Here is a 13,101-nt window from a genome sequence, read left to right on the forward strand (position 1 = left end):
ATCCAAGCATCAACTCACCAAAGGCAGCTAATCCTGCACGGCTCTACCCATCCATACAGACAAGTAGGCGGCAAAAACCACTGGAGGTTAGCTTCACATTAATCATAATTAAGAAATAATAATTGGATATAAAGAAGTCAAATTAATTCTCAATAGTTGCATAAACAATTAACTTCCATATACACATTCATTCAACCAACTCAAATATTTCAAGCAAACATCTACTTGCCACCGACAAACAACATTCACGTATCACATCAAGACTTCATTTCAATATGCAATGCGCCTATACTCGACACATACATGCATGTGGTACCATACAACAACATTAGATGCCAACATTAGACGACAGCAAAGATAGTTCTGACTCAAATGCAGTCTCTTTCTCTTGATTGCTACCTCGTGACTATCGGTTAATTTTGCACTATACACACAAAACTAAAGCTTCCAGCTCCAAATGCTGTTCTCTAGTGAGTAATTGTTGGTAGCTATTCTAAGCTCAGCTAGAGTAAACTCCTCTGTCCTCTCTTGATGCCTCATTTTTCTCGAACCTTGATGCATATTGACTGATTTAATTGAATATGAACTATTATTTGAACTGTTGCTACTAGATTCTTTTAAACTTATGAAGAATTGATTCAGTTCGTTCGATTTTCACCTTCAAGTCGATATACATTTATTTTTTTTTTGGGCTAAAAAATAGTTTTCGTCCCTGCAAATATGCCTCTTTTGGTTTTAGTCCTTGTAAAAAAAATTGTAGAAAAAAAAATACCTACAAATTTTTTTGTTTTTTAAAATAGTCTATGAACCCACTTTTGTGATCATTTACATGCGTGACACAAGATGACTCTACCCATTTTGTAGAAAAAAGTCTCTGCGAAATATTTTTTTTTTGAAATAGTCCCATTTTGCAGGAACTTTTTTCTGCAATTTTTTTTTTTACAGTGACTAAAATCAATACGAGCAATATTTGCAAGCACAAAAAACATATTTTAGTCTTTTTTTTGTTCAATTTGTGTTTTATGACGGGGATCAGTTACATCTAGGGGTGTTCAAAACCGAACCAATCCAATAGAAAAACCAAAAACTGAACCAATCCAAACCGAAACAGCAAAAAACCGTATTTGGTTTGGACGTATTCGGATCGCTTTTTTACTCAAATGCATGGTTTGGTTCGAATTGCGGTTTTTATTTTACCAACCGAACCAAATCAAACCAAATAGCAACATAAGAAAAACATTAACTTATAAATCTATGTCACCTAAATCAATACTCATAGAAACATAACGAAAACTTTTATAAAATGACATACTTTCTCTTATTAAGTTTCTTCTTTACTTTTCATCCCAAAAATGTATTTATGTGATACTTAAAATTTTAAAGAATGATAAAATCTCAGTCTTTTACATATCTTACTTAAAATGTGTATATATGAAATTCAGGCCATGTTGATACAGTCAAATATACGAGACAAGGATACACTGTCTTATTTCATTTCGTTGTCAACATTTCAGAGTACAAAATCATATATAACTTCAAAGTCCATAAAATTTGGAAAAGAAAAAAGAAAATTCAATTATTTAGTTCATGCACAAAAACCAAATGACAGTTCCTCGAATATTGCAGCATAAAGTATAATCTACAATTATTTTGTTAGAGCAGGAACTCATTCATCTCAATGGGCTCTGTTGACATTGGCCTTTACGACACCTACCAATATAATTTCTTCCATTTGGACAATCTTTATCTGTTATACAAGTTCGAGAATTTGGTAAAAAAGCAGAATCACATAGTATTATGACAAGAAATATTGAAATAAATATAATCAAAACATAAACATACTTCAAAGTTTCAGCCATGTTTTTCGTTCTTTGCATCTAAAAAATAGGATAACATTTGATATACTTATAGTGTATAAAAATTATGCTCTCATAAAAATAATCAAATAGTTTGGGCATTTTTAAATTTTAAAACCCTTCATAAAATTATAATGATAAATGTCTTTTGAGTATATAAGTGTGTTGGGTTTGTCCTTTCCACACCTAGAAAGAAGTTCAAATATTAAACTTGATAATTATAAGAATTGAATATTATTTAACTAACTTTTTGGATATTACATTATCCTTCAAAAAAAGTTCATAACTTTTTTATCCTTTCGTGATAATAAAGGGAAAAAAATATATTTTTGAATATCATAAAATTATCTATGGATATAATGAACCATTGGGATAGGATCAATTTATTTATTTTCATTTAATCATTGGATCATAAATAATAAAGTTCATAATTTTTTTATCCTTTCGTGATAATAAACGGAAAAAAAATATATGTTTGAATATCATAAAATTATCTACGGATATAATGCATCATTGGATTCAGACCATATTTATGCACAAGTAGAATGCACTTAGGATCAATTTATTTATTTTATTTAATCATTGGATCATAAATAATCTGAGACATTTGCTAAAATCATGTACAACATAAATGAACATGAAGTATAACATGAACATGTTTTTAATAAATTAACCGAAAGCGAAAATGAGCAGCAAACTGTAATTGAAATTCTCTCTTGGTTTCTTAACCATTTTGGCATTAGAACAAGGTTCCAAATTCGGAGTTCAGTTTGTGTTACTTGAAGTCACTTAAAGTAAAGATGCACCGATACGCATCCATATAGCTGATGGCATGGTGGACTTTTCGCTTCAAAACTCACCCTCAGCAAACGTTGACATCATAGAATGATTAACGTTAGATGTGCATTCAACTTTTTTATAGAGAATTTTTTGGTTTGGTAAACTTGTTTGCATCCTTCGATTTTTGTGTTTCTGTTTCCCACAATGTATGTGTCGATAAATTACAAAACCCTTGTTTAGAGTAACAAATTGTACATGTATACTTTTTTTGGTTACAAATTGTACATGTATACTAACATTACATGATTCTATTCTGTCAAAACTTAAATATGGTTGCATTATATTGAAAAGTTGGATTGCTTTAATTGACAAAAAGAAGTTATTGGTGGTTTGGGAGAAATTCTTGTTTTAGATGTTGGACAAACCTAGAAACTAAAACGTTTGTACATAGTGGACATTTTCCTGAACAGAGTCATGCTGTAGACCAAGATTTTCGGGTGTCAATCCATTGATTGGATTTGAACCTTTAATCTACCGGACTTGCTCGATTTTATTCTTGGGAAGGGAAAAATGAGATTGAAAAACCCTTTTTGGATCCGGGGGTCGGTTACGATTCGGGAAGGTGTTAGGCACCCGCGTCGTTCACGGTACTCCGTGAGAACCTCTTTCTAAATTTATTTTTATTTGAAAATTTATTGTTTTAAAGTTGAAGTGAAAGAATGGAGGGAGAAGAAGTTGGAGTTTTTGGTTATTTTTATTTGATCGATTTGAAAGGAATAAAGCCTCTGCCTACGTACCCTTAAAAGGGATCAAAACCGCCGTAGTTCTCTCTTATAAAAAATATTTTTGTGGGTTAGGTTGATTTTAATTTGATTTTGAAAATGATTTTGAGAAGGGTTGCGAGACCTCAAGGTATAGAAGAATAAAATAGAAGTGTGTTTGTTTCATTTTATTTGAGAAATTTAGTCTAAGTTTAATTAGAGTTCATTTAGGAATTTGATTAAGAAAATAAAGGAAAAATCTCTTGGATTTGGATCCAAGGTTTATTAAGAAAAATAATTTGATTTTTGCTTATTTGATTTTGAGATAAAAATGATTTTTCCTAATTAACGGAAAGCTAGCGTAATAACGTGAAAAAATAAAGCGAGATAAAAGCGATAGGTAAAGTTATAGTGTCGGTGCAAGTGTCGGTGCTTGTGTTACCTACATTATTACAAAAATTCCTAGGTACATTCTATGGCCTCTTTGCCAAGCTACAAACCAATGATGAGAATATACATCCATTTCCTAGTTATACATACTAATATCATGGAGTTAAAATAAAATGCGAGCATAAAAAAAATGCATGATATGATGCTAGAATTAAAGCAAGCAAGATAATAAGAAAGCTTAGAGGTATGACATACTAGGATGACTTATCAAATAAGATGTGTGAGGTTGAAGTTTTGAGGAAATGCGTGAAGTAGATATTGGAATATTAAAGCGAGATTAACAAAAGATATTGTGGAGTAAAAAACATTTAAAAATGCATGGAATAAAGCCTTTTGAAACATTAAAGCAAAATAAAAGTGATAGAGATTGAAGTATTTAAAATGCTTGGAGTAAAGTCACGAAATAGGTTTAAAATGCATGAGTTGATGAGATGATTTGAACACACCCAAAATGCATGATGTAAAATCTTTCAAAAGCCTTCATGAATTAAAAAAAAGTAAGAATATGCATGAGATAAGAATTTAGTTATTTGAATGAATTGGATAAAAATGCACGAGATGCAAATGATTGGGAGTGTAGGAGTTTAGGTGTTTGTGCTTGAATCCAGTTGCCTTCTTCTCTAAACCAATTATGGATTTGGCTCGGCTTTGGATGTTGTTGTTGTTCGTTAGAGCTGATGAACCGATTTGGATTGTAATGAATTCGGATTCATGTTGTAGAGATTCGGTTTTGTGTTATGATGAACTCAGTTTTGGAGTGTAGGAGTTATATGATGATGTGTTGTTGGAACCATTGAAGGTTGAGTTATCATGTGATGAGGCCGATCGGTGTTGAAATGAAAATGAAAGGATGTTGAAGTTATTGTTACGTGAAAGGGAAAGCCAGAATTAGATGTTCATGTTGCTGGGAAAAGATAATGATGAGTGTTCATGGGAAAAATTGAAAAGAAATGGGTCTTTGATCCTTATTTTTGAGGCTGCCGTTTTTGCATTGTGTTTTCTTGAGAGTTTGTGCAGCCCCCTTCATCAATGATTGGGAGACTATTTATAGCCAAAACTAGGTTAAAAAAAGGATGAATAGACTAAAGACTAAACTACCCTTAATGAAACTTGGAGAGAAAGAAAATGCTTTGGATGCTCTTTGGACTAATAACAATGTAACAAGTGGACTTAAGCCAAAACAAATTGTTGATAAAAAAATAAAAATGACATAAAAATGAAATAAAAGAAAATAGAGTTGTAAAATAAGATAAAAGTAATAATAAAATTTAAAGCTGTCGAAATCTCGACTGAGACGACTAAAACATGCGGTGTTTTAAAACACGAACAAAACTTTTTAAACGGTTTAATCATGCGGACAAAAAGGAAATTACCTAAAAAGGTTTATTTATAAAAAGAAATGAATAAAAGACTTTAAATATTTTAAAAGCACGCGTAAAAATTTAAAATGCCTGAAAAGACAAATAAAGCAATTTCAACTGGACAAAATTTTACTTGCAAGATCACAGACTTTGAATGATTAAACAACGACTGAGAAAGGTTTTAACTTGTTAAAGCGAAAAGAAGAGAAATTGAGCCGTTTTAAAATACGGACAAAAATAGGTAAAAACGGAGCAAAGTGGTTTGGAAGATTCAAACTTGTGTAATAATGCAAATCCTCGACATTTTATGTTGAAGAGTCCTCAGTTTGCACACGCATTTCAGCAGTACTAGATTCTTTTAAACTTTTATTAGGAATTGATTCAGTTTGTTCAATTTTCACCTTCATGTCTATATACAGTTTTTTTTTTGTTCAATTTGTGTTTGATGATGGGATCAGTTACATCTCGTTCATTAAACTTGTTTAGAAAGTGAATGGTAATTTTGGCTTGGGATCAATTTATTTTTTTTATTTAATCATTGGATCATAAATAATAAAGTTCATAACTTTTTTATCCTTTCATGATAGCATAGGGAAATAAAAATATTTTTGAATATCATCAAATTATCTACGGATATAATGCATCATTGGGATTTTGACCATATTTATGCACTTAGTATCAATTTATCTCCTCTCATCTCTCATTTTAAAAGCCCTCTCATTTGATACATCCCCAATATATATAAATATATATAGACACACACACACACACCGAAAAAAAGAGTAAGATAAAAATTAATTTTTAACTATTTTTGAAGAAAATTAATTTTTAACTTAGCTATTAAAGTTATTCTCTTAAGTGGTGGAGTTGGGAAAAATGTGTGATATATATGAAATTCATGCCATGTTGATACCGTCAAATATACGAGATAAGGATACACTGTCTTATTTAAAATCCCATAAAATTTGAAAAAGAAAAAAGAAAAATACAATTATTTGGTGCATGCAGAAAAACCAAACGACAGCTCCTCAAATATTTCAGCATAAAGTATAATCTGCAATTATTTTGCTAGAGCAGAAACTCATTCATCTCCGTGGGCTCTGTTTGCAGTAGCCTCTACGACACGTACCAATATAATTTTTCCCATTTGGACAATCTTTATCTGTTATACAAGGTTGAGAATCTGGTAAAAAAGAAAAATCACATACTATTAGGACAAGAAATAATGAAATAAATAGAATCAAAACATAAAGAAACTTCAGTGTTTCAGCCATATTTTTCGTTCTTTGCATCTAAAAAATAGGATAAGATTTGATATACTTATAGTGTATAAAACTTATGCTCTCATAAAAATAATTAAATAGTTGGAGCATTTTTAAAATTTTAAAACCCTTCATAAAATTATAATAGTAATGTATCTTGAGTATATAAGTGTGTTGTGTTTGTTCTTTCCACACCTAGAAAGAAGTTCAAATATTAAACTTGATAATCATAAGAATTGAATATTTTTTAACTAACTTTTCGGATATTACTTTATCCTTCAAAAAAAGTTCATAACTTTTTTTATCCTTTCGTGATAATAAAGGGAAAAAAATATATTTTTGAATATAATAAAATTATCTACGGATATAACGCACCAGTGGGATTGAAACAATATTTATGCACAAGTATAATGCACTTGGGATCAATTTATTTTTTTTATTTAATCATTGGATCATAAATAATAAAGTTCATGACTTTTTTATCCTTTCATGATAGTAAAGGGAAATAAATATATTTTTGAATATCATAAAATTATCTACGGATATAATGCATCATTGGGATTTTGACCATATTTATGCACTTAGTATCAATTTATTTTTTTATTTAATCATTGGATCATAAATAATATGAGACATTTCCTAAAATAGTGTGTCTGAATAGTACCACAAAAGTTCTTGACTATTACTTTTCCCACCCTCCTCTCTTCTTGCTTGTCCTGGAAAAAAGACACAAATACCCGGGTCTGGATGATGTAAACCAAACCAAAATGTTAGCATTTTCGGAAAAAGAAATCTGAACAGTTACAATATGTGATTTTTTGTGTTTTCTTTGATGTCAAAGGTCCTTGTTGACCGTTATATAACCCCCGCATAAGCTGAAAAGCAATTGCAGCGGTTATATGAACTGTCAACAATGACCATGAAACAACAAAAGCTCCTAAAAAACTATTTTTTTTTTTTTAAGAAAATGTAAGAAAAGAGGTGAAGTGAAGAATGAAGGAATTTGTTCAAGATGCAAGTCTATTTATAGCCTAAAACAAGTCCTAGGTCATAAGTATAGTCAAAGAAAACGTCCAAAAATGCATTAATGGCTCCACTAACCAGCCAAACCTTTGGTGAAACGCCACCGTCCAAAAACAACTGAGGGTTTTTGAATTATATAATCCGAAAATGACAAAAATTCCGGATTATATAATACGAACAGTGTAGACCAAGATTTTCGGGTGTCAAGCCATTAATTGGACTTGAACCTTCAATCTACCGGACTTGCTCGATTTTATTCTTGGGAAGGGAAAAAGAGATTGAAAAACCCTTTTTGGATCCGGGGGTTGGTTACGATTCGGGAAGGTGTTAGGCACCCGCGTCGTTCACGGTACTCCGTGAGAACCTCTTTCTAACTTTATTTTATTTGAAAAATTATTGATTAAAGTATGAGTGAAAGAATGGAGGGAGAAGAAGTAGGAGTTTTGGTTATTTTTATTTGATTGATTTGAAAGGAATAAAGCCTCTGCCTACGTACCCTTAAAAGGGATCAAAACCACCGTAGTTCACTCTCAAAAATTATTCGTGAGTTGGGTTATTTTTTAGAGTTTTTTGAAAATGGTTTTGAGAAGGGTTGCGAGACCTCAAGGCATAGAAGAATAAAATAGGAGTGAGGTTGTTTCATTTTATTTATGAAATTTGGTCTAAGTTTAATTAAAGTTCATTAAGGAATTTGATTAAGAAAATAAAGGAAAAAAAATCTCTTGGATTTGGATCCAAGGTTTATTAAGAAAATGCTTTGACTTTTGCTTATTTGATTTTTTTTGAGTAAAAAGATTTTTCTAAACTAACGGTAAAGCGAGCGTAACAACGTGGAAAATAAAGCGAGAGTAAAGCAATAAATAAAGTGATATGGTGTCGGTGCAAGTGTCGGTGTGTGCAATTACTAAGCTATTACATACCATCCTAGGGGCATTCTGAAGCAAGAAATAAAAATGCGAAAATAAATTACATCAGTTACCTAGAATACACACTAAAATATTGGAAAATAAATAAATTGCAAGAATGATAAAAATGCATGAGATTATACTAAAATTAAAGCAAACATGATATGATGAGATAATATGAGACTTAGAATGGATGATGTCAAAAATTTTAAAACAACGCATCAAAATAAAAATGCAAGATTAAAGCAAAATTGACAAGAGATATCATGGAGTGAAAAGTTTAAAAATGCATGGAACTAGTATTAAATTTTAAAGCTAGGTTGTACGAATGTTTGGTATCGAGAACCAAAAACGAAACAACCAAAAGATGCATAAAATTATTTTAAAGCCAATATATAAATTAACGATAATGCATGATGTTAAAATTTTTAAAGCAATGCATGAAGTAGAAATTGAAACAATAAAGCAAAATCAAGCCATGATATTATGGAGTAAAAAATGCATGAAATAGTGTCTTAGAACATTAAAGCAAATAAAAGTCAGGGAGATTAAAGCACTTAAAAGCTTGGAACAAAGTTACAAAAGGGTTTAAAAAAATGCATGAGTTAAAAAATATATAGTTCCTTAAATGAATTAAGTAAAAAAAACATGATATAGAGAATGATTTGAATTAAAATGCATGATGATGAAAATTTAATCAATGAGTATACTATATGATAGGAGAAATATGATGTGAAAAGTTAGATTGAACACAATGCATGAAAGTTGTTAAAACTAGCATATGCGTAGAAAATTTCCAAGGAAACAGGGGGTGCAGACAGCAGCACTGGGGGGGTGCAGCTAGAAAAACTGTTGAGAAAATGCAAGTAGGACAGAAATACAATTGGGCTTGGGTTGGAAGAAAAGCTGAACCGGTTTAGGAACCGGGTCGGTTCAAACCGAACCGGTTCAGCAAAGAGACTATATAAGCATGTTCCGTTTTTTTTTTTGGGTCAATTTCAATCTCTTCTCTCTCTTCACAACAGAAAAACGGAGAAGATGAATATAGGGCAGCCGGCGATTCTCCGGCACGGTGGTTCGCCGTAGCGCCGCCGTGTCGGAGCTCTTTTTAAACGTTTTTTTTTTAAATTAAAAAATATACCGGCCTACTCTATTTCTCCTTCTCTGCTCGAATCTGAACTTAAAATTTCGAAAACAAACACGAAACGGCCTAAATCTAAACCCAAAGATTCAAACACAAATACAGCCAGAAGACCAAACGATATACCTCTAATTCTTCTCGGTCCGGCTCGACTTTGATTTTGTTTCTTCGAGATCTGTTGCGGTTTGTGCTGTCCAGCTTCAAATCGAGTTCATTCTTGATGAAGGCAGCTCGGTTTCCCTTCTCTTTCTATGTCCAGCTCGATTCTGAACGCTTATGATGTGTAGTTGTATGCCGCACCAGTTGTTGTTGTTCGTTAGAGCTGATGAACCGATTTGGATTGTAATGAATTCGGGATTCATGTTGTAGAGATTCGGTTTTGTGTTATGATGAACTCAGTTTTGAAGTGTAGGAATTATATGATGATGTGTTGTTGGAACCATTGAAGGTTGAGTTCGGATCATGTGATGAGGCCGATCGGTTGTGTTATGGCTGGGAAGCAAAAGCAATTTTGAATATAAGTTTTTGATGTAAATTATGTGATAGTTATAAAAAGAGATAGGTTGTGGTTGTTGAATATTGGTTTGAAAAATTGGAAGGCTGTTTGTTGGTGAAATGATTTGAACGGTTTGTATATTGTTAGTATGGATCCCAAAAGAAACGAAAGGAATGGTGGTATTTTAATGTGATTTTGCTTGTGACGGATTATATGTGATGTGAGGTTTTAGAATTGCATTTGGATGGGTTTGGAGATTGTTCTTCTGGAAAAAATAATAGTCATGTTGTTCTTCGAAGAAATTCAAAGGAAAAGAGCATTTGATCTTCTTTTTGGGCACTGCTGATTTGGGGAGATGTTTGTGTGGGTTTGGGCAGCTGCTGAATGGGTCAGCGTGTATTTCTGTGCAGCCTCTTTGGAAATTGTGTGCAGCCCCTTTCATCAATGATTGGGAGACTATTTATAGCCAAAACTAGGTTAAAAAAAAGGATGAATAGACTAAAGACTAAACTACCCTTAATGAAACTTGGAGAGAAAGAAAATGTTTTGGATGCTCTTTGGACCAATAACAATGTAACAAGTGGACTTAAGACAAAACAAAATGTTGATAGAAACAAAATAAAATGACATTAAAAGCAAAAAGAATAAGTGATAAAAGAGTAATAAAATTTTAAAGCTATCGAAACTTCGACTGAGACGACTAAAGCTCGCGGTGTTTTTTAAAACACGAACAAAACTTTTTAACCGTTTAAACAAACGGACAAAAGGAATTTACCTAAAAAAGTTTATTTATCAAAGAAATGAATAAAAGACTTTAAAAGCCCGCGTAAAAATTTAAAATGCCAAAAAACAAATAAAGCGATTTCAACTAGATAAAGTGCGAACAAAATTTTACTTGCAAGATAAAAGATTTTAAATTATTAAACAACGACTGAAGAAGTTTTAACCGGTTAAGGCGAAAAGAAGAGAGATTGAGCCGTTTTAAAATACGGACAAAAGTAGGTAAAAACAGAACAAAGTGGTCAAAATTTGGGGTATGACAGATGCCCCTATTTAAGTTTCTTCGTCACGAAGATTTGAAAGAAAACTTTTAAATCGATGAGTCGAAGAGACTTAAATACTAAGTACACCGAATTTTGACCAATTGAAAAGCTGAGAATGCGATGAATACAATAATATGAATGCATGCGATGCGAGTATGAATGCAAAGACGACGGAAATAAACTGACTGGGGAACAAACTGATAGGTATCACTGGGGAGATAAAGCCTGCCTATTACCAACTGCCGTGATAAAGACGAACATACGGAAGATAAAGCTTGAATTTTACCAACTGCTGTGGTAAAGACGAAAATACAGAAGATAAAGCTTGGAACGGGCGATAAAGCTTAAGACGGAAAATAAAGCTTAAGACGGGAAGTAAAGCTTGAGACGGAAAATAAAGCTTAAGACGGAAAATAAAGCTTATGACGGAGAGTAAAGCTTGAGATGGAAAGTAAAGCTTATCAATTACCAACAGCCCGTGGTAAACGATGACAATGCGGAGGATAAAGCTTGTCTACTACCAACTGCCGTGGTAAAGACGAAAATACTGATTAAAGCTTGTCTATTACCAACTGCCCGTGGTAACGACGAAAATGCAGAAGATAAAGCTTGTCTATTACCAACTGCTCGTGGTAACGACGAAAATGCAGAAGATAAAGCTTGTCTATTACCAACTGCTCGTGGTAACGACGAAAATGCAGAAGATAAAGCTTGTCTATTATCAACTGCTCGTGGTAAAGACGAAAAAACGGAAGATAAAGCTTGTCTATTACCAACTGCCGTGGTAAAGACGATTAAACAGAAGATAAAGCTTGTCTATTACCAACTGCCCGTGGTAAAGACGATTAAACAGAAGATAAAGTTTGTCTATTACCAACTGCACGTGGTAAAGACGAAAGAACGGAAGATAAAGCTTGTCTATTACCAACTGCCGTGGTAAAGACGAATATACTGATTGGTGACATTTAAGGATTAGACACTTTGAGATTGACATCTTGTGTATTCGAGTAAGACGCAGGAAAATAATGCAACTATGCATGAATGATATTTGTATGCGTGCTATGTATGCATGGATGAATGAATGCATATGAGACTTATTTGACAGTATAATGGTGAGACTGTTGAGACCAGATTAGGCAGGTCCGAAGAAAGTGGCCCGACATCATGTTGCAAGCATCCGACACCCTTCATTGGGGATAACATCACTGGGGATGAACCAAACACTGACGGGGTAAAGCCCCTCAAACCACTGACGGGTAAAGCCCTTCAAACCACTGATGGGGTAAAGCCTGCATTCTTAACCATTGATGGGGTAAAAACCCAAATTCAAACTAAGCTGATGGGGTAAAGCTCATATTCAAACCAACTGATGGGGTCAAGACCCATAATCAACTACTGAAAGGGGGGAAGGGCCCAATAACCAATTACTTAAAAGAGAATGCCTCATAATCAAACCGCTTGAAGGGATAACAACCCATTGATCATACTGCTGAGGGGATAACAACCCATTGGTCATACTTCTGAGGGGAGAATGCCCCATAATCAAACCACTTGAAGAGAGAATGACACATTGATCATACCGATGCACGGGTAACAACCCATTAATCAGACTGCTGAAGGGAGAATGCCCCATAATCAAATCACTTGAAGAGAGAATGACACATTGATCATACCGCTGCACGGGTAACAACCCATTATCAAACCACTTGAAGGGATAACAACCCAACAAACAAAATTGCCGATGGGAATACGACCCAATATAACGTCTCAGTTGATGGTGAAGTAATCATTCCTTGGGGTAAAGCCCGCCAATCAGAAACCTAACAGAAGTCGCCTTTTCTTGAGATAAAAACCCATCAATCAAACCACAGGCAAAAGATGTCATTGATCAAACCACAGGCAGCAGTCACTATCAATCAAAGCACTGGCAGATGACGCCATTTCTCAAACCACAGATAGAAGTTGCCATTTCTCGGGATAAAACCCATCAATCAAAGTCTGGCAGAAGTTGTCATTTGTAAGC

The 13,101-nt window shown here is 33.2% G+C and overlaps 1 long non-coding RNA gene across 1 annotated transcript; it reads right to left on the reverse strand.

Moving 5' to 3' along the window:
- Positions 1–1,464: 1,464 nt before the first annotated feature.
- On the reverse strand, positions 1,465–4,956 carry LOC146903951 (uncharacterized). Its single transcript, XR_015017757.1, has 2 exons — positions 1,843–4,956; positions 1,465–1,747 (listed from the first exon to the last, which is right to left on the reverse strand). It is a non-coding gene; the product is annotated as an uncharacterized LOC146903951 (long non-coding RNA).
- Positions 4,957–13,101: the final 8,145 nt, after the last annotated feature.

Source organism: Medicago sativa, chromosome 7 (assembly GCF_051527215.1).
Source record: "Medicago sativa cultivar Bolivia chromosome 7, Bolivia_mono, whole genome shotgun sequence".
Taxonomy (NCBI): Eukaryota; Viridiplantae; Streptophyta; class Magnoliopsida; order Fabales; family Fabaceae; genus Medicago; species Medicago sativa.